The sequence below is a fragment of the Hetaerina americana genome, unplaced genomic scaffold (assembly GCF_022747635.1).
Source record: "Hetaerina americana unplaced genomic scaffold, ioHetAmer1.1.p SCAF_94, whole genome shotgun sequence".
In the NCBI taxonomy this organism is placed as follows: Eukaryota; Metazoa; Arthropoda; class Insecta; order Odonata; family Calopterygidae; genus Hetaerina; species Hetaerina americana.
This window is the reverse complement of record NW_027287583.1, coordinates 244,368-263,905: the sequence shown is the minus strand read 5'-3', so window position 1 is coordinate 263,905 and position 19,538 is coordinate 244,368.

Genomic DNA, 19,538 nt, shown 5'->3' with positions numbered 1-19,538 from the left:
TTTTGATAAATTTACCAATTAGTAATAGCTGTTTACTGGTTTGCTATGTTTTGACTCGGGAACTAAGCTCTGTCACACAGCTAGGTCCCAACTAAAATGCCTCTAAATACCCTCAAACCCCACATTAAAGTAAATAATCTCGGGCATTATGAAATTTTAGCGTATTCATTTAGCAAGTAATCTAGGCTATGCACTGAGCTAACTTTCTATGACTTAAACTTCGATTCGGCCTAGTTGAGTGTGTTAGGTCGCTCAATACATCCAGTGCTTTTGCATCACAGCCTCTCTAGAAATCATATTATCTAAATGTGATTGGGAAGACATGAACCATAAGTATCTGCAAATCTGTCGTCGTAAAAATTCGGCGAAGACGAGTTTTCAACTATTATTCGCATAAATTCTTTCGCGGAATGAAATTTTTATCCTACTTTATAAAAGCACTTTCCTCCAAATAACTTCAGCTTGATTATATATTCCACGATTTAATCATCCCCTCGCCTATACCTCTCCATCCTCTGTGGATTAAAATAAAATACCGCGAAAAAGCGCGAATCACGCATAAAGTTTCGGAAATCCTTCCTGACATGCTAAAATATTTTCTTCATTTTATCCATATTTCCCATTTCAATGATAGCACTATTCGTTCGAATCAAACGGAAATTAAACATGAGATTAATTATGAATATGGGCTCAAATGTTAAAATTCTCTTAACTCCTCTTAAGCTTCCTTTCAGGGTATAGGACTATTAATCATGTCATCCGTGTTTTAATTTTTCAAGAGATTATAAATCTTTCTCCGAATTCCATTTCATCGGGAAGTATTTTTTATTGGAAAATGCCTTCACCGGCCTTGCTGAGAGGGAAGAAGTGAGGAAACTTGCCCCATCTTCCTTCAGCCCTTGACCGTCAAACAAAATCGGCAAAAGGTGTTCAAAACATTCCGCATGAGTTTTTTTTAAACCACTCGTAACCATATCTGGATCTTGTTTATTGTATTAGGAATTAATCAGGCGTCCTATCCGTGATATGAAATATGATGAATGACAAGGGAATTGGGACTTTGGTGAAAACAACTAGGAAAATTTTGGGAAGGCACATTAGTGAAATTAGAATCCAAGCTGAAAGCTCTGCAGGGCTGTACAACGTCTAAAGTTTTTATCCTTCTCCGTTAATTACGTACGCTGGAGCCAATGGGTTCCAAAATTTTCACTTCACTGAGCCCGTATTTCCGTCGACTAATTGGCCTGAATGGGGTTACTTCAAATATCTCGCACACATTCGTATTTTATGACAGGAAATGCTTGAAATGGTAATGTGACCTATTATTGGTTCGTCTTTACTTTGCGGTAAAATTAAACGATAACATTTAAACCACCATTTTCTATCAAGTTTAAATGTCACAGGAAAAGTCGTGATTAGATATTATTGCCATAGATTTTGAATTTAATTTTGCTAAACAAAAAGATTTTATTTCTCCATTAGTTTTTTACAAAGAAGAGATTTATTACCGGATTAGTTTCCTTGCATTATATTGTTTCTGACGTATTATTATTCATGTTTAATCTATCTATCAAGTTTAAATGTATCAGTTAGAGGAAAAGTCGTTGTGATTACATATGCCTATAGTTTTAACTTGTCAAACGGAGAGTCAACGAGGGAAATTATAAATTAATTTCGCTTGACTAAAACATTTTATTTATATTATTATATTATTTTTTCTTCTATTATAATATTATTATTATTATTAGGTAATCTACCGGTTAAGGTAGGTTTTTGGATGAACACAGCTACTAAATAAATATTTTGTGATTCCTAACAAAACACAACATCCTACCTTACATCAAGTGCCTTTTCATCTCTGAGTACCTTCTTCCTCCCTTCATACCGTCCACCATCCCTGCCCTGTTCCTTCCCTTTCCTCATTTGCCTAACATTCTCCTCCCCTCTATTACAGTCTTCAACATTCCACTGCCGGTCAATACCCCTTCATCCACTTTTCCTGCCTCCACAGGATTTCTCCCAACAAACCCCTCTCTTCGCCCACCATACTAAGTACTTCTTCATTTGTTTTCTTCTCTGTCCATTTCACCTTCTCCATTCTTCTCCACACCCACATTTCAAAATCCTATTATAATATTATTTTACTATAATATTATTATATTATAATATTATTTTAATATTATTTTGTTATAATATTATTATATTATTATAATATTATTTTATTATAATATTAATATTTATTATATTTATTTATACCGAGGTAGTTTCCCTGCCTTATATTAATTGTTTGTGACGTAGTATTCATATTCATTGATGAGCCGACGTTGATTAAGTAAAAGAAAAAGACCAAGAAAGAGACAGTTGAATATTTAGTACAGAAAACGACTCAAAACATAAATATCGATTATTTAAGACGGAACCCTTAAATATATTGTGAAAATAAGGCCACAGATCGCTTTTGATTGTTATATATTAATTTCTCTACTTTTCCATAGCATTTATGCGTTGCAATTACTCCACTCTGCATTAGTAATAGCAAATCATGCATTAGTCAAGGCATCAGCGAACCCTAAACTTTTCGTTGCCAAATCCGTTATTCGGTACCCAAATTCCAGCGAGGAATTTGCCTCATTTAGGGAGTAAGATGACGCTGGAAGACTGAGAAACCTTAAGTGGAAGCATACTTGTGACTTAGTGTCGACGATACCGTCAAAACTTCTCTAATTACACAGCCGCCGCTGTGATGGTTCCTCGTAAGCAGAGTAAAATGATTCACCGAGTGCTTCAACGAAGCGGCTTCATCTAATTGTTAGCTTAGCTTCCAAATCTTCTACTATAGTTAAAATAAGCTATCAATTATTCTATGCGGAATGTTAGATATTATTTTTCCTGCCAAAGTACACGTCAATTATTGAAATAAAAGAGAGCTTTATGCGTCTTCGTCTTACTTAGAATTTCTACTATTTTTTCGAAATATCTACCAATAGGAATTGATTTGTTTAGGTTATATTTCAATAATGTTAAGAACTTCGGTATGATACGAGTATAAGGTATTTTTATGCGATAATTTCCTGCCTTTCGATTGATTTGGAGTTGCCTTAATTTAGATCGGTTGGTAGAAAAAATAAATATTAGTAGTCACACTTCAGAACCGTTATGATCTCGTGCTAACTTAGTGACAGACGTCAGTAAATAGATTTTGTCATCATTGTGATTATAAAATGTTGTTGAAATGGCAATAAAATAAGTCTCCCCATAGAGGTGTCACTCAGGAAAAGTACGATTACTTAAAGTAAGGATGTCATTCTTTTTTTGGTGAAAATGAAACATTATTCTCAAAAAAAAACATATGCAACTATATTTTGCATTATAATTCATAAACAATTATAACCATAAGAAATCAAGTTATAAATAATTCTAATTATGAATTAAATGTTTGTGTAAGCTCATAGTTGGTTAAGCTTTTGAAATCTTCCCAATGGGTCAAGTACGAATTGCAGAGTAAAAGTGGATTAGAGAACATCTCCCTGCGTAGTAAATACATATATGTGAGAAGTTTAGTATGCCGTACAAGTGAGTTAAGTGCTTCATAGAATTTACTTTACAAAAAATGAGTCATTTTAAGCTGTAGCTGTAGTTTCCATTCCCATAATCATATGCCCATTTCCTCTCACAAAATCTGCTTCTAATCGCTAATGTCCGTACATTCTCCTCTCTTCTCGGGGTAAATTCAGTTTAATGGATGTTTTGAGGCGGCAAATTGCAGTCTCTGTGTGGGTAACTGCATTACGAGAAGTTAAGAGATATAACAAACATGCACGTGTACTGCACACCGAAAAATTTCATTCCCCAAGACGGCTTTAAACTATTACGGTCTATAAAAAATAAAATTTTAAACTCCTTGAATCCAGATGCCTGTCTGTTGATCAATTTAGGAAATTAAGGTTTTTTGATCAGCTAAAATTCAGCGGCCGAGGGACGAACACGCACAGAAACATGGCAAAAATTCTGTACATTCATAAGGAAATATAATGTATAACTCTAAAGTTCCTTTCATAAATAAGTCATTACTTTCACCTGTCTTAATTTCAGAAGAATGCCTATCATATAGTTTTGCATGCACACCTTTGAAATATCTTTCGTATGCATATAGGGCTAGAGTTCTGTCCTTTATAATTCATTAATCCTGCACTGAATACGACAGGCACGGAATGTCAATATTATTCATTCTCTATTGAATAATCTTGCGTGAAGTTGGTTTATTACGAGTAAGAGCTTCAACCTCAATCTATATCTCTCTCTTTAAAAATTGCTCTTACACCTCTTCAGGCCATTTAAAGACTGCGGTTGCTCAAATATTCCGACCAAGGCACTCTGACCCAAAGAAGATTTTTTTCGATCTTGATATTGGCCAAGTTGAAGAGTGTGCATACATTTATTGCTTTTTGAGTGAGATTTCTTCAACTATCGCCACAATGACAGGAGGAGCGGATTTGACTGAAAGTTTATTGAGATAGCAAAGGACAAGTGAGTTTGGCGTCCTTTCCAATGAACCAGAGCAATTCTGGGAGTGGACCTAAGGTGAGGAGGACTGGTTAACGGGGATGGAGAGTATGAAATGGGAGTGAGAGGACGAGGGAAGGTAATCTTGGACTACTGTTGGGAATACAGTGATATAGATGACCCTGTTCAACTTGGGGATCCACGTTATCGCATGAATGTGCACCAATCCGTTAAACCGCCGCTTTGGCGGCTAAAGGTAAACTCAAAAAGGTTCTCATCACTTATCCAATATTTTTTTATTGATCTATTTAGTTTAAGGTTATATAAATAATAAATTCGTTCATAGCCACTACCTTTTTAGTTTCTCATTTAACTGACCAAAATAGCGTGGTGTTTAACAAGCATTTGGTTGGATGTGACAGAAAATTAAAATTATAAATGCCGCATTTAATGTTTGTTGTGGTCGACGATCTTGAGATATGCTTTCATTTACGAAAACTAGGGAGTTTTTCGTACGGATCTTTTTGACGGATGCGCGTCTAGTGAAATGGTTTTGGTACATTTTTACCGAACGTGCATCGTAAGTACTGCTCTTCGCCTGCAGCCATGGGGCATTAAGTGAAGTAATTGATGCCCATATCGTTGGAGAACTGTGTTATAAATGTCTGTAAGTGACACCAATGTACGTAAAACCTACAATCTGGCAATAGGTTCCTCATGGAGAGAGAGAGAGTAGTTAGATTTCTTGCACTTGGATGGTTACTTCACACGTGAAAAGATAAGTGCGATTAAATTAGGAGGCTAGGTAAAGAATCCTATGGTTTTCGGCTCAACTTGGTGGAACTTCATGATGTAAAGTGAATGATAATAAACCGGTCGTTTTTAAAATAAAAATCAGTGGAACCTATAAAGTTATTATTATTCAATTTTCGGCAAAGTAAAGAGTAGCTAATAATATACCGTCCAAAAATGTTCACTTCTTAAAGATTTACTTGGGCCTAGATTATATATTTATGAAATTTATAGGATGATGCGAGCAGAAATAATATGCCTAAAGTGCGTGTTGTTGTTGAAGTTTCTTGTAATATACTCATTAATTTATAGTTTTTGCCGTTGACTCAGCGGCTTAGTTAATCAATGTAGTTTTGAACTAGACCATAATGCATTATTTTAAGCCATTCTGAATTTATAGCCATAAGAATACCTCCGCAGTTGAAATGTATGTGTGAACAAAGTATTTATGTATATCCCTGTGGTTATTCTAAGGCATAATTAAGACAGAATCGATAGCGTGTCATTATTTATGATTAAAAATAGTTTTTCATTTTTGAGATACGTATAACGGATAAACATATATCGCAAGTAATCTCCAAACTAGCAGATTCTGCTCCGTAAATGACGAAATCTGCGCTTACGCGAAAAAAAACCGTGTACTAGTTGAAACGTATCGGCATACATGTTGTTGAAATTGATACGAAAAGCTCCTGTCATCCTCACACTCCACGAAAAGAATGCACAGAGGAATGGATTATTCATGACTGAGGAATGGGGAGCATTCGTAATTGATGGCGGTTTTTGTTCATCCAATGGCATCAAATTTTCTCAGTAAATTTCTCTTAGTATGAATTTATCACCTGGCTGCGCCATTTACATTCCTAAATTTAGAACTCTAACACACGACGTGAAGTTTTTCCGGGATCAGAATTTTATCCCAGATTTTCATAGCCCCATCCAGTTAAAACGTCCATTTTTGCCGAGGATAGATTGTTATTTACTACCTACGTTCACTTGAGCACTCATGCGTTCCTCTGTTGCTACATTCAACCCTCTGCTCAGTAAGCTATTATGCTGACGTGGTCACACCCAATGAGTAGGGATACGGTTTGCGTGCGTTTTGGACTTCGCACGGTGGAGCATAATTACGGCTCAAGACACCAACCTTTCTTGAGTTCGAGCACTGTAAGGAAACCCTGATATTACCTTCGAAGGAATTTACCGAACCCAACCGAAGTGATGAAGTTCCGAAGGTTGGAGAGGATGGTGTCAAGGAAGAGGTAGTCGTTGCAGAGGTGTGGGGGAATGAATGGAGAAGGGTTTGGAGAGAAGAGCGGACACGAATCGAACGAGGAGCTTCCCATGTTTGCTCTTTCCCGGACGCCCTTCACCGCTGTCGTCATCGTCGGCGGTTGAAGAAGGCGCAGGGAGTTGGAGGGAGGGAGAGAGGGAGACGGGAGAGCAGCGTGACCCATCTCCCTTAATCCCTGGAGAGGAAGAGGAGCCAGTGTAATGTGGGTGGGGCTCCCTGGGTACGTACTCCTGTTTGTGCGTGCGGGATCCACCGGAATGGAGGGATGACCCGGCTAGCGGGAAGGGAGTGAGGGTAGGGGAGAACTTTCCGGGGAACGGGAGACGCTTCTGAACGGAATAAATAGGAGGGGGTTCAAGGGGTAAAATCGAGGGGGGCGTGGGGACGGGGAACTGGGAGGATTATTGTGAAACGTGAAGGAGAGAGGAAGAGAGTCTGAAAAATGCTATAGGACTTGGGGACGGGAGGAAGGAAGAGATGGGAGAGGCAGAGGAATTTCTGCGGCCAAGATAAAAAGATAGATTAAGGGAGCTCGGGATCGCAAAATATTTTTACGGAGTCATGTGAATCGAATCATCCATCCATCGAATTCGAGCCAAATGTAATCACGAAACGTCATGACTCTGCAAATGTGGATTAGTTTTGTAAGATTAGGTAATGAATCCGGCGGAAAACTATTTCTCAAACGTGGGCTCTGTTTGCGTACAGCATGTTATACTGTATAGTACATGCCTAAGTGAAAATTGCCATTACCTACCTTTATATTTTGCTCTTCCCAGTCAAGTTTAGAGCATAACAGTATCCAAAGTTCAGAAGGTGATAAAATCAAAATTCTCAGTTTTTTTTAAGACGCTTTATTGTAAAATAGTGTGTAATAATAATAAAGGGTTTAATTTGAAATGAATACTTAGTAAAAGTGAAAAAAAATCTATCATATACTTCAAAGAATTTCCTGCTATTTAATGTTAAGATTTTAGTTAATACGAGGGTCATCCGGAAAGTAGTACCCGTTCGTGCCGCATGAAGTGCTGACGACGCGAGTAGCCGCTGGACGAGGTCAGATAGCTTCAGTGGCTTGTCTGCCTTCTCTGAGCCAAGTTGCGTGACGCTAGCATTGCCTGTGTTGTTTCTGTGATTGTTTACAATGTTTAAAAAAATTGAGAACGCCGCCAGTTGTGAAGTGAGGGCAGTGATTAAATTCCTCAATGCAAGAAACGTTCGCCCATGTGATATTCATCGCCAATTAAAGGAGGTGTATGGAGACAATGTAATGGACGAGTCGTCTGTTCGGCGGTGGTGTCGCAACTTCAACATGGGGAGGGGGAACACACACGACGATGAGCGTTCGGAGAGACCGTCTGTCATTACAGACCAACTGGTGGTGAGCTAAGTTGACGAATTCGTGAGGAACGATCGGCGCGTCACAATTGATGACATCTGTGAGCATTTTCCCAATGTTTCTCGAACAATTGTTCATGAAATTGTTAAACACCATCTGCATTATGCAAAAATTTGTGCAAGATGGGTCCCTCGCGTATCTCAATGAGCTGGCGGCGAAGGAATATGCAGCAGGAATACAGAAACTTGTCACACGTTATGACAAATGCCTTAATTTGCTTGGAGATTATGTTGAGAAGTAGTTTAAAGTATCCTCTTTCAAATAACATTTTTTATGTTAGTTAATATTTACTTTTGTGTCTTTATTTCACGAACGGGTACTACTTTCCGGATGACCCTCGTACTATATATTCATTGGTGGTATTTCTCATATAAAAGACTGGTTTAAGACGGTTCTCAATGACTTTTATCTTCTACCTATCACTGCTGCTGCCTTTTTGTCTTCCCTGTATTATAAAATATTTTACAATCATAATTTGAGTCAAATATATAAGCAGATCTTTTTCACAGCTTACACACCGAGGATATATGATTAAAATTTGGGTCATTACTACAAAATGGAATTTTTCTGAACTTTCACCCACTGTTATCATCTAAAATAATTACCACTCACACTTTCCTCATAATAATTTACCTCAAAGTTACCTCTGAGCTCATTGATACTTATTTGTAAGATTATCATCAAAATGACAAATTATCCTGGTGTACCCAGGTTCAGCTCGTATGTACTTTTAACAATTTGAGGACGAGTACACTTTTATACGCTTCCGTTTTTACTACTTATGACAAATACTAATTTTTTATGTACTTAACGCACCGCCAGCAACCTTCCTGCGAACATTCGCGCTTATTTTCTTCTCTGTATCTATCATAATATCTTTTGCAATATTCTTCCCAGTTATACAAATTATATTTTGACGTCGCGATGTATCACGTATTCAAAACCTGCATGCAAAAAATGTAACCCTTTTTTTCCCAACTCCCAATTGTGTTATGTAAATTGAAGAATGACAACTTTTACGTGATATTGAAGTATTGCGAAACCTTCAAGCAATTATTTGCTATAAACTTTAATTTAACCGCTATCACATCAATTTTAAAGATTTATTAATTGAAGAAATAAAAAATAATATGGATAACCAGAGCTTTGGGAGTTTAGTCCCTATTTCTCCTGAGTCTGCTCGGGCTTTGTCGAGATGTTTGTTCATGTTCCCCCAGCATAGCAGTTTCAGCCCTTCATATGCAAACCTCCACCTCGGTGTCCTGGAAGAGAATTTCCTTTCCAACTATCCTCTGCAACCTCTCCTGTGGCTCCGATACATTGACGACATCTTTCTACTATGGCCACACGGCATAGATTCCCTCAATTCCTTCATCTCCAAACTCAATGATTCCTCATCTTTGTCTTTCACCTCGACCATTTCATCCTCTCAGATTACCTTCCTCGATGTTAATATTTCCCTCAGCAACAACAAATTCCTTACCTCTGTTCACACCAAACCTACTAATAAGCAGCAATACCTTCATTACAGCAGTTGTCACCCCTCCCATACCAAGCGCTCCCTCCCTTACTCTCTTTCTATCCGCGGTCACCGCATTTGCAACCATCCCGAATCCCTTAACAAATACCTTAACAACCTTCACCACTCCCTCCTCCAACGAGGATACCCTGATTCTCTCCTCCATAAAAAAATACTTAAACATTCCTACACCCCCAAGCCTGCGTCAACCACAGACTCCCAGCCTCTCTCAATCTGTACGACCTACTTCCCAGGCATTCAGTCTCTCAAAGTCATCCTCAAAGACCTATTCCCCATCCTCAAAAATCACAACACTTCCTCCAACCTTCTCCCCAATTGCCCCTCTGTCACCTTCAAACGTCCCGCCAACCTAGCAGATATCCTCAAATCCACCAGGCCACTCTCAAAATCCCCTCACACACCCAGAGCCATACCCACTCCATGTCATCGAGCAAGATGCAAAACCTGCCCTATTTTCACCACTCCACCCCACTCCATCCCACCATTCAACTCTCTCCCGCCCTTCCCCTATTCCTCTTGCACTTCCAAGAATGTTGTTTATCTTCTTACCTGTAAACTCTGCCCGTCCTTTTACATAGGCCAATGTTCCACACCACTTAACATTAGGATTAACAACCACCGCGCCTCGTGCAATCCCTCCTCCCCGTCCGCGGGTCTCCCCATCCCTAAACATGCTTCCCATCATAATACCCCCTTCAACCAGTGTTACAATGTTTCCGTCCTAGCGTCCCTTCCCACATCCGATAACCCTATAGAATTAAAAACCCTTGAATTGGCTTTCATTTACATCTGTATGGCCTATCAGCATCCGGGCCTCAATGTCGTTCACTGATGGGAGTGGCCTAAAACTGTTACTTCCACCCCTTCCCTCTCCCTTTCCTCTCCCCAACCATTCCTTTCACCCCTCCTTCGCCTCCCGTTCTCCCCTTCCCCTGGCCCCCTTCCCTTTCTCTCGCACCCCTCACCTCAACAATTCCAGCAGTCATTACTTCTACATCTTCAGAGGAAGACGGATTGTTTCCGTCGAAATATCAAGAAAATACGTGTGAGTGTTCTCTTTTTTTGTGTTTCTATATTATGTGTTACTGTGTATTGTACTATTCGGCACTTCCGTGTTACGTCTATGAAAGCATATACTATATATATATATATATATATATATATATATATATATTAATTACGTATATTCCAGGATATGTGCGTACTTATTTTATCGTATGTAAGGGTTTTAAAAAAAGCCATATCTCTAACCAGTTGTTTTTAGTAGCTTGCGAGTGTACCTTTTTTCCGTCTCTTAATATCCTCTTAGCTTGCTGGATTGAGCTCTTCAGAAGTGGCTTTATGCTTCAATTCGAGGGTCATCATTTTTTGAACAGCTAAATTTCCACAATAACCCTCAATCCACCGTGAGGGTGCATGGTGTGGGGTGTTAGGGCAAAGAAGATTCATGTGCAATCATCCTTACATATGAATATACATTCACTCATATACAGGTACACATGCACACATACATGCCTGATTAAATCATGCAATAATTGGTGGGTTCGTCTAAATGTTTAAATTTTTAATTTTAAATAAATATATATATATATATATATATATATATATATATATATATATATATATATATATATATATATATATATATTTATTTATAGGGTGCTTGGATTCGATTTTGTCATGGCCGTGCATCATCCGAAGGAAAATTGAGTGCTTGAACGTGACGGTGTTCTCTCATATTTTGCACGATTCTGCCAATTTAAATTATCGCCAGTAACTGCAACAGTGCATCTCCATTGCCTCCAATATTTCTGTTTAGTTTCACTGTTACTACTATACCCCACCTTTCACATTCATTGAAAAGTTTATTCCATATATAATCAAACAAATAATTTTCCATTAGTACTAGTAATTATTTACTGTCATGAAAATCTCTCTTTCCATCGCCATTCTGCTTGCTCTCATAATTACGTCTTCCGTCGCTTAAGTTCCCACTTCCAAAGTAGTAAAATTATCCCATTGGTTGAAGCATATCCTAGCCTAAAAATAACAAGATTACGTAGGACAAGATATATTTCTCGGGAAAAACACGGTCAGCTCGATTTCGCGAGAGCATCTCGGGATCATTAACCATGATTGCCATTTCTTGATGGTTATGTCCATGCCGTCATGTTTTTGGGGGCTACAGATAAACAATTTCGCGGTCCGAGTGATATGACCTTCCGGGTTGACTACTCCTCACGGGCAAAGTGTGTGCTCATCCTCGACCTTGGGCCGATAAATGTAAGGTATGTCCAGAGAAAAGAGGCAGGAGATAAAACGGGAGGTTATCAGAGAGTGAAGGGAGTGGGCGGATGAGGCGTGATCAAACGTTGGAACTTAGAAAACAGGAAAGCGTAAGAGAGTTTTGGAAACGGTTTCGGATCGTTGAGTCAGAGAGAGGGAGCCGAAGATAACAGAGAAAAAAGGGGAACAGTTCGAGGAGGGAGGGATAGTAAGTTAAACAGAAAGGGTGAGGTGGCATCTTAAAAAGGTAATAATTCTCAGGGGAAAATATTAAACTCATTCCCTGTTTCCTATTCATTATTGTATTTAATATTAATGGTGTTTTTTATGTTTGGGATATCACTCCTTCGATCTGTATGCTCTACCTCTTTTGTACCTTCTTTTAGGGTTTATTTCATTGGCCACATTGACCGGATACGTATTTATTTCTTACTGTTTCCATTATGTAATGGTTTATGTTAAAATTGTGTCCCTCAGAGCGTTTATTCCCTTCTTTATAATCATCTTGAATCGATTGCTTGGTGCCTGTAATTGTTCGCGCTGCAAACCTGAGTTCAGATACCAGTTTGACTCATTGGAATGCTGACAGATAAACACTCAGTAATTATCCAAAAATGTACGTGTCTGAATTTCGTCAATTTACACTCTCTCTTTCCTATTAGTGGGAATGAAAAACTGACCTTACTATGTTGCCCGTGGCAGGATAATCAGCATCTTACGCCAGTAGTCACGATCATTGAATCCCTTACAGTTATTTTGTTAAAGGAAGTGAATGCTATTTTCCTTTCTGATGACTTACAGTCAAGCTACATTTAAGATACGGTCGATAAAAAAGCAAGAAGCGGTTTATTAAAGGTAACGTAAGTGCGTCCGCGTATGCTCACCAATGTTTACATCGTGACCACCCTTTAGGCGCCAAAAAACAGTCGAAGAGGAAAAATTATCAACAAAAGCGTAGTGACGTAACTGCAAAAAAAGAAATATCATAAGAGTGAACACTATTTCAAATAAATAATCTGATCTCTACTGCTTGCTCACGAAACGGGGGAATTTTAATGAGGAAATCATCGTGTGATAGTTAATCATATCGGGCAATCGTTTCTTTCGATGAAATCCGAAATAGTCCACACAGATTGTTATGATTTCTGATTGTCACCTTCATGTGAAGGTTTTAATTTATTTTATTGCCGCGGTTATTAATGAAACACTGCAATACAAAACTCTATTATTGGTAGGTTTAAATTTAGTGACGATATGAGGTTCATATTTTGTCAATGAATCAAATATAATATTAACGGTACCAACAACTTTGCAGTTGAAAATGATAGAGACTACCTACTGATCTATTCCGGGTTCGGACTCCCTATTAGTATCTTAATTTGGGGCTCATTGCGATTTTTTATCTTCACACAAAATGGTCGTTTTTCGACTATTTTTCAATTGTGTGCCAATTTCAGTTTTAATGAGAGTAATACACTAATATAGTGCTTTTACTAATATAGTACTTGCATGAATAGTTGGCAAAAGATAAATCTCCGTAAATATCTCCGATGATGCAATATTTCCTTGTCAGTCGTATATTTCTTTCATGTCTTTAAAGAAGATTATTTAATTAAAATATAAGACGCCCGAAAAAAAATTAGTAACTGCAACTCATGGATAAAAGTTACCCCAAAGTCTTGGTTTTAAGTTCAACTTACTACGTTACTGTCTCCGATGTTCTTCCTTCGAAGATTTCAAATCGATATTTCGTATTCAGGCGTACGATGGGGAGGGAAACTATTAGCCGGATCCTAAACCATAGATATCAAGTAAATGTGCAAATAAGCTTGCTTCTTTATGGTTAGTGCACTCCATTTTCAGTGCTCTTCTCGAAATTCCCATCTTGGAAAAGGGGAAGACTCCAGCGGAAGTGCTTAATTTCTCAATATGATGAACCTAGGACGCAAAAGATGGTGCTCAACTGACTCGTCCCCCACGTAACTCGTCCCTCGTTCCCTAACGTTCCCCATAACACTAGTCGGCGAACAACCCTGCTCTCATCTAGCTCAGAATAGGTCAACATGCTTTCTCAGTATTCCCGAAATAATGGATGTGCAATATAATGTTAGCAGTAAAGTGAATTAAATCTAAACTAAACCAGCAGATGGTAGTATTAAAGAGTGCTGGTCAAATTTTGTGTTTGAATGATATGCATAATGAAATATTCGACGAAATACGATTTTATACAAATTAATGAGGTGGTTTCTTCATATTCACAGGTTAAATTTAATCTTTTAATATAAATAAATTTCTTAAGTGTAAAAATCATTCACCTTGACAGGGATTCGAAATGGGATCCCTCAATGTCCGACCGAGTGCTTTAGCCAGTTAAGCTGTCGAGCCTGTCCCCGTTACACTCTGAAATTTTTGAATGCTTGAAAGGAACAAATGTCTGAGTGCAAGAGGACGCCTCGGTAGCTTAATTGGCTAAAGTAGCTTAATTGGCCAGACATTGAGAGATCCAGGTTCGAATCTCGGTCAATTGCTTTTAAAATTTTTGCTTTGTAATGCGCATTATGAGATGACCTGTGGAAAAGTGCAAATTTGTTTTTTTTCATAGGTCTCAATTAGTCGAACACCTGCTAAATTTTCCTAGAATGACAATATTTTCTTTCTGAAATGTTAAATGAAATGTTGAACGAATGAATCTTCAACCATGTGAATGATATGCGTTTATCATAAAATGCCGTTTATTTTGATAATAAGTACATTATTTAGGTATTCGTAGTTTAATGTATGTACTAGTTATTAGTATATCCATCTGCATATGTTTGAATTGTAAAGGCTTTTGCATGAATATATATGATTTTGTGTGAGTTGATTGGCATGAATTTGCGAGTTTTGCATGAGGTTTTAATTCTTAATTAGGGGTGGCGACCTAACACCCCTCGCCACATTCCTTTGCTGTGGCTTGCTAGGTGCTATATAAATGTAGATTTAGATGAGATGACTCCGATAAAAGTTACTCTTGCGGCATTCCCTGTAGTTTCTTTAAAGTTATGATATGCGCCATTTATAAGACAAACCAAATGAACATTCGAAGAAAAATCACCACCAAATTCATAATTATGTTAGGCGACTAAATCAAGAGAAAAAGGATTAATATGAGTATAGTTTCGTAAACCTTTGGCATGACGATATGATGGAATCAAGTTATTCAAATCTCGTTCGAAATTGGTTGTGATAGTAGACGGATTGAGGGAGGTAAGAGCGGGAAAGGGGGAAAAGAACTATGGGTTTGATGACAACGGGGGAAAATTGGTGCTGTAAGTAACCGTAATGATGGGATAGGAACGATCGTGAAATACGATAGTGAAATTGAGCAAATATTTTCGTTCCAATATTGGATAACTTAATTCGAAAATATCCTTTCCAGAGTGAGAGTTTGCGAAACCGTTTTTTTTCTCATCCTTATCTTAAAACACAAGTCAGGATTTGACATAATATTCCCAAACATTCCCAATAAAGATATTTATAAGTTTAAGTTTGTATTAATTAGGCAGTATCAATTATCATAACGGTAATAAAGGAGTGTGGGTCTTCACCAAAACTGATTCTAAAAATTCTGTTTTTAGAATTGTCCATTTTTTTATGTGAACAAGATACTATTTTTTATTTTATTGAATGCATATTTCTTTTTTTTAATGTCAGCTTACTCTCAGTATCTAAATCAACTTAGTCACACTGGCGGGAATGAGTAATTATAGACAGGATCGTTTTTGTTATCACTAAAGATGCGAGTATGAATTGAATGCCATACATTTATTCAACTTCAATGACAAAAGATAGCTACTGACAAGCACATACGAATAATATACGCTACTGCTTTTAAAAGAGTTGTTATCACCCATTAAGTTTTTCTTAAATATCTTTTAAATACAATTCTTGAAACCCATATTAATTCAACGTAAAACAATATTGATCCGTGCCAATTTAAATGATTAAAAATATATTTATTGTCAAATATTAATAGTTGCGAAATTCTCTTAATATTTTTATTCGATGATGATAATTATTAATTCTCGTTTTATTAATTTTTTCATTCACCGACCAACCATTTCATCAGTGTTGAACAATTGTTAGTGTCTACTTTATATCAATTTTACTAAAGCACTACTTATTTTTAACCGTCGATTACTCATGTCTCACCAAATGACGTAAAGCTGATATTCTGTTGAATTCTATATTCATTGAACTAACAATAAATCCTTAACGACCTCGAAGCTTTGGAATTTGAACCCATTGGTAATGCATAAGCGTAATTAAATTAATTTTGAGTAATGCCCATTCATAGTTTTTGACATGAATATCAGGTGAAAAATTCAAGCGCTTCACTTTTAGTAATCCAATTTACCCGAGATTTGCGACTTTTTTGTTACGAAATTTACTATGTTAGGTCTCAAGCTTTCTCAGTTTCAGCATCCCCGTTCCGAAAAAAAAATTGCATTCCCTCGATTGCTAAATGTTAAAAGAAAACTATTTATAAAAATAAAACGTTAAAAAATAATCTCTGATACTTCTCTCGCGGAGTCATACAAGCAAATTTCTTCTGTCATTTAGAACGATGCAGTGGGAAAATTCCGCGCGAGACGGTGTCTTGGAAATCTGGGGTTTTTCATAATTAAATTCAATAGACAGAAGGCAACAGATTTGGTGATATGAAAGCAGGGGTGTGAATGCATCAGGGATGGAGTATGCTTGGGTGATGGGGAAGAGGGAATAAGAGAGAGGAAAGATAAGTGAACAGCTTTGAACTTAATTTTTCGGATGGAAACTCATTTCTGGTTCAAAATGAAACATTATGAAGAGGTTGTATACATTATATGTTACTCAAACGTAAGGTGGCGAATGAGCGGACCTGCTCAAAGAAATATAAAATACCCAATCAAATTACATACCTCTATCATAATTTTCAGTGAGTTGATTTCAGGTTATTCGAATGTAGTCTTAGAACACCTTTATACGTATAAGCTTAGAAACAGAAAGTGTTGAAAGATACATTTTGGATCCACTTACTATCTTCTTTAAAAAAGAATTATTCTACTAAAGAAGACCGGACCCTATATACTGGGCTATTTGAAATAATTTTCACTGCAAATATTCGGTTTCTGATTATGCCTGGTGGAGTTGTACGTATTCAGCTAAAATTCTTTTCATTCAACTTGAGTTATTTTCAACATGAAATATTTTCTTGAATATTTTTTGAATAAATGAAAATATCTATATTCATTGTGAAGGGTGAATACTTTATGGATTTAATAGATCCTAAATATATGATTGCAAATTTTTCTTAATATTTCTATTCGAAGATGATAATGATTACTCCTTTATTCTATGCAACCAAAAGTTGGTTATTACTCAAACGGTTAAAGGTGATTAACTCGAGAGCAGAAATTGAAAATTATTTTTTTAATACCCTCTCCTATACTTGGAATGCGGCCGCTGTCTGACCAAACCGTCTCATTTGTGACTCGTGGACAAATTTAAATTGGCAAATGGCGAACGCCCTCGACTGATGAGTCCAATGAGAATAATCAACTTCACCACATAGAAGAATTTCAATTTCTTTTATCCAGCGATCCTTTAGTTTATCTCGTCCTTGCTCACTTGGAGAATAATCTGATACTTGAATCCCACGCTTGCTTACTTCGGAATCGCCTATTTTGGACTTCCCTTAAAAAAGATACAAGTATGAGTGACGATATGATATGAGAGAAGGGGATAGGGACGTGGCGGGGAAAAAGTCGAATTTAGTTGGTAGCCGGCGGGGTTGGGCGGAGTACGGTGTGAAAATGGGATGCGGTTTTGGGGGTTGGGAGAGGTAAGAGAGAGAGAGAGAGAGAGAGAGAGAGAGAGAGAGAGAGTGGGAGAAGGGGGTGAAGGGTTCAGTTCCGAGGGAGGGGAGACAAGGAGGGGATCCGGATGGGGAATATGGGTCGAGGGAGTGAGATAAGGAGGGAGAGGGAGTGAGGAGGGGAGACGAGGAGAGGTGGCGGGTGAGGTTAAAGGGGCGGCTGAGGGTAATGGCCGCTGCCGTGGATTCGTCGCCCGGGCCGAGCCTGGTGCAGTTTTCGGGAGAGGGAGGTGGGAGGTGGAGTGGCGGGAGGGAAGCCGGGAGATGCGGCTGGAAGAGTTTTCGGAGGGAATGGATTGAGATTCACCACGGTGCGCATAGAAGGGAAGAAGGGTCGGGCCTCTGCGTTTCACCTGAATTCTTGTACATATATCCCTCCTCTCCCGAGTCGGTCTCAAGGCTGCCTATTGGCGCAGGGTACGAGTGCTCATGTGTGGCTGCTGCTGCTTCCCCCACCCCCCCTAACCCCCACTCTGGTCTTTGATCTCTCCTTATCGGCTGAAGATCATTCGATTCGTGCCTGTTTTCTCGCCACCGTCTTTCTATTCCACACGGTAGCTAGGCATGCCAGACCCGACAGCAGGCCATCCGAACCGTGAATTATCCTCCTCGCGGAGCGATCTAGAGTCGGAGGTCTTAATTTATTCGAATACTTTTCTGTCGGCAGGATGTGGTGTCGTGGTTTTAATTGATTTAATTTTTACGTGCTGATGAGGAGTTGTTTTACTGGTCATTTTTCTATCGCACCACACCGGTTAATTTTAGTTTATGTTACGCTGGATTGAATTTTTGAACGAAAGCTTAATAGAAGTTAAATTCTCTTGTTTCAAGTTTAAAGGTAAATATTTTCGCTTTAATTGAATTTTGAGAAACTAATTGCGTTATTTGAAGATTCTTACGTTTCAAAAAACTCTCGTAAATAAGATGTTATTTTTTAGTGCTTTGACGTATTTTAGTTTTTCAGATTTCTTTTTCTAATAGAAGCGTTTTCGAAGGCTAGACTTGTGTCTAGATGTGAATTATGATAATAATTTGGAAAATACAATAAGCGTGTCTGAAAGAGCAAAAGGGACTTCTTACTTGGTCTCCATTCCAGAGATACCTTTTGAATACATATATATTTATATTTTTTCATATGATGTAGAATCAAATTGCTTTTCCAAAAATGTTAATTGATATATAATCCGAGCCGAAGCTAGTGCTAACTTTTTTTAAAGGTTTTTAAGGACGATCCTTAGGGCTCTTTAAGAAATTCTGGGTTTTGTTTAATTTCTAAATAATGTAGTATACATTTCTCTCCCCTATCTAAAAGAATTCCATGTTGGAAGTTGGTACATATCAATTACTTACAAATATGCTTGAGTATTTGAAAAATTAACAGCGACTCTTTTATTTCGTTCTTAACTTTCCATTGCTCTTTGAAGTGTGCATTTGTATGTTTAAAACATTGGTTCGGCTGAGAAATGTACTGAGGGAGGTGTGACAGCTCGAATCCTCGGTGTTCTTTCCAAAGAGTTGGGGGTTCTGAGAATCGTAGCCAATTGCTTAAATATAAGCATGAAGTCACTTTGGTGGCGCGTAGTAGGCGCCATATCTTTGTTATTTTTTACCTCAAGTGGAGGTTACTTTATCATTCCTTCTCGAAGTTGGCCTCAAAGCCGTGCCACTCGTATGACTGGCTGACGAGTTTCTCTTAAAATAGCACCCTGGATATAATAAATCGAGTTGTCGGGGCCACCGGTGATTTTATGCCAAGGGTACCCTCGATACGACTACTTTGCTCCGCGTAAAATTACCTCTCTAAGAGCGTACGTGCTTCTTTGATTAC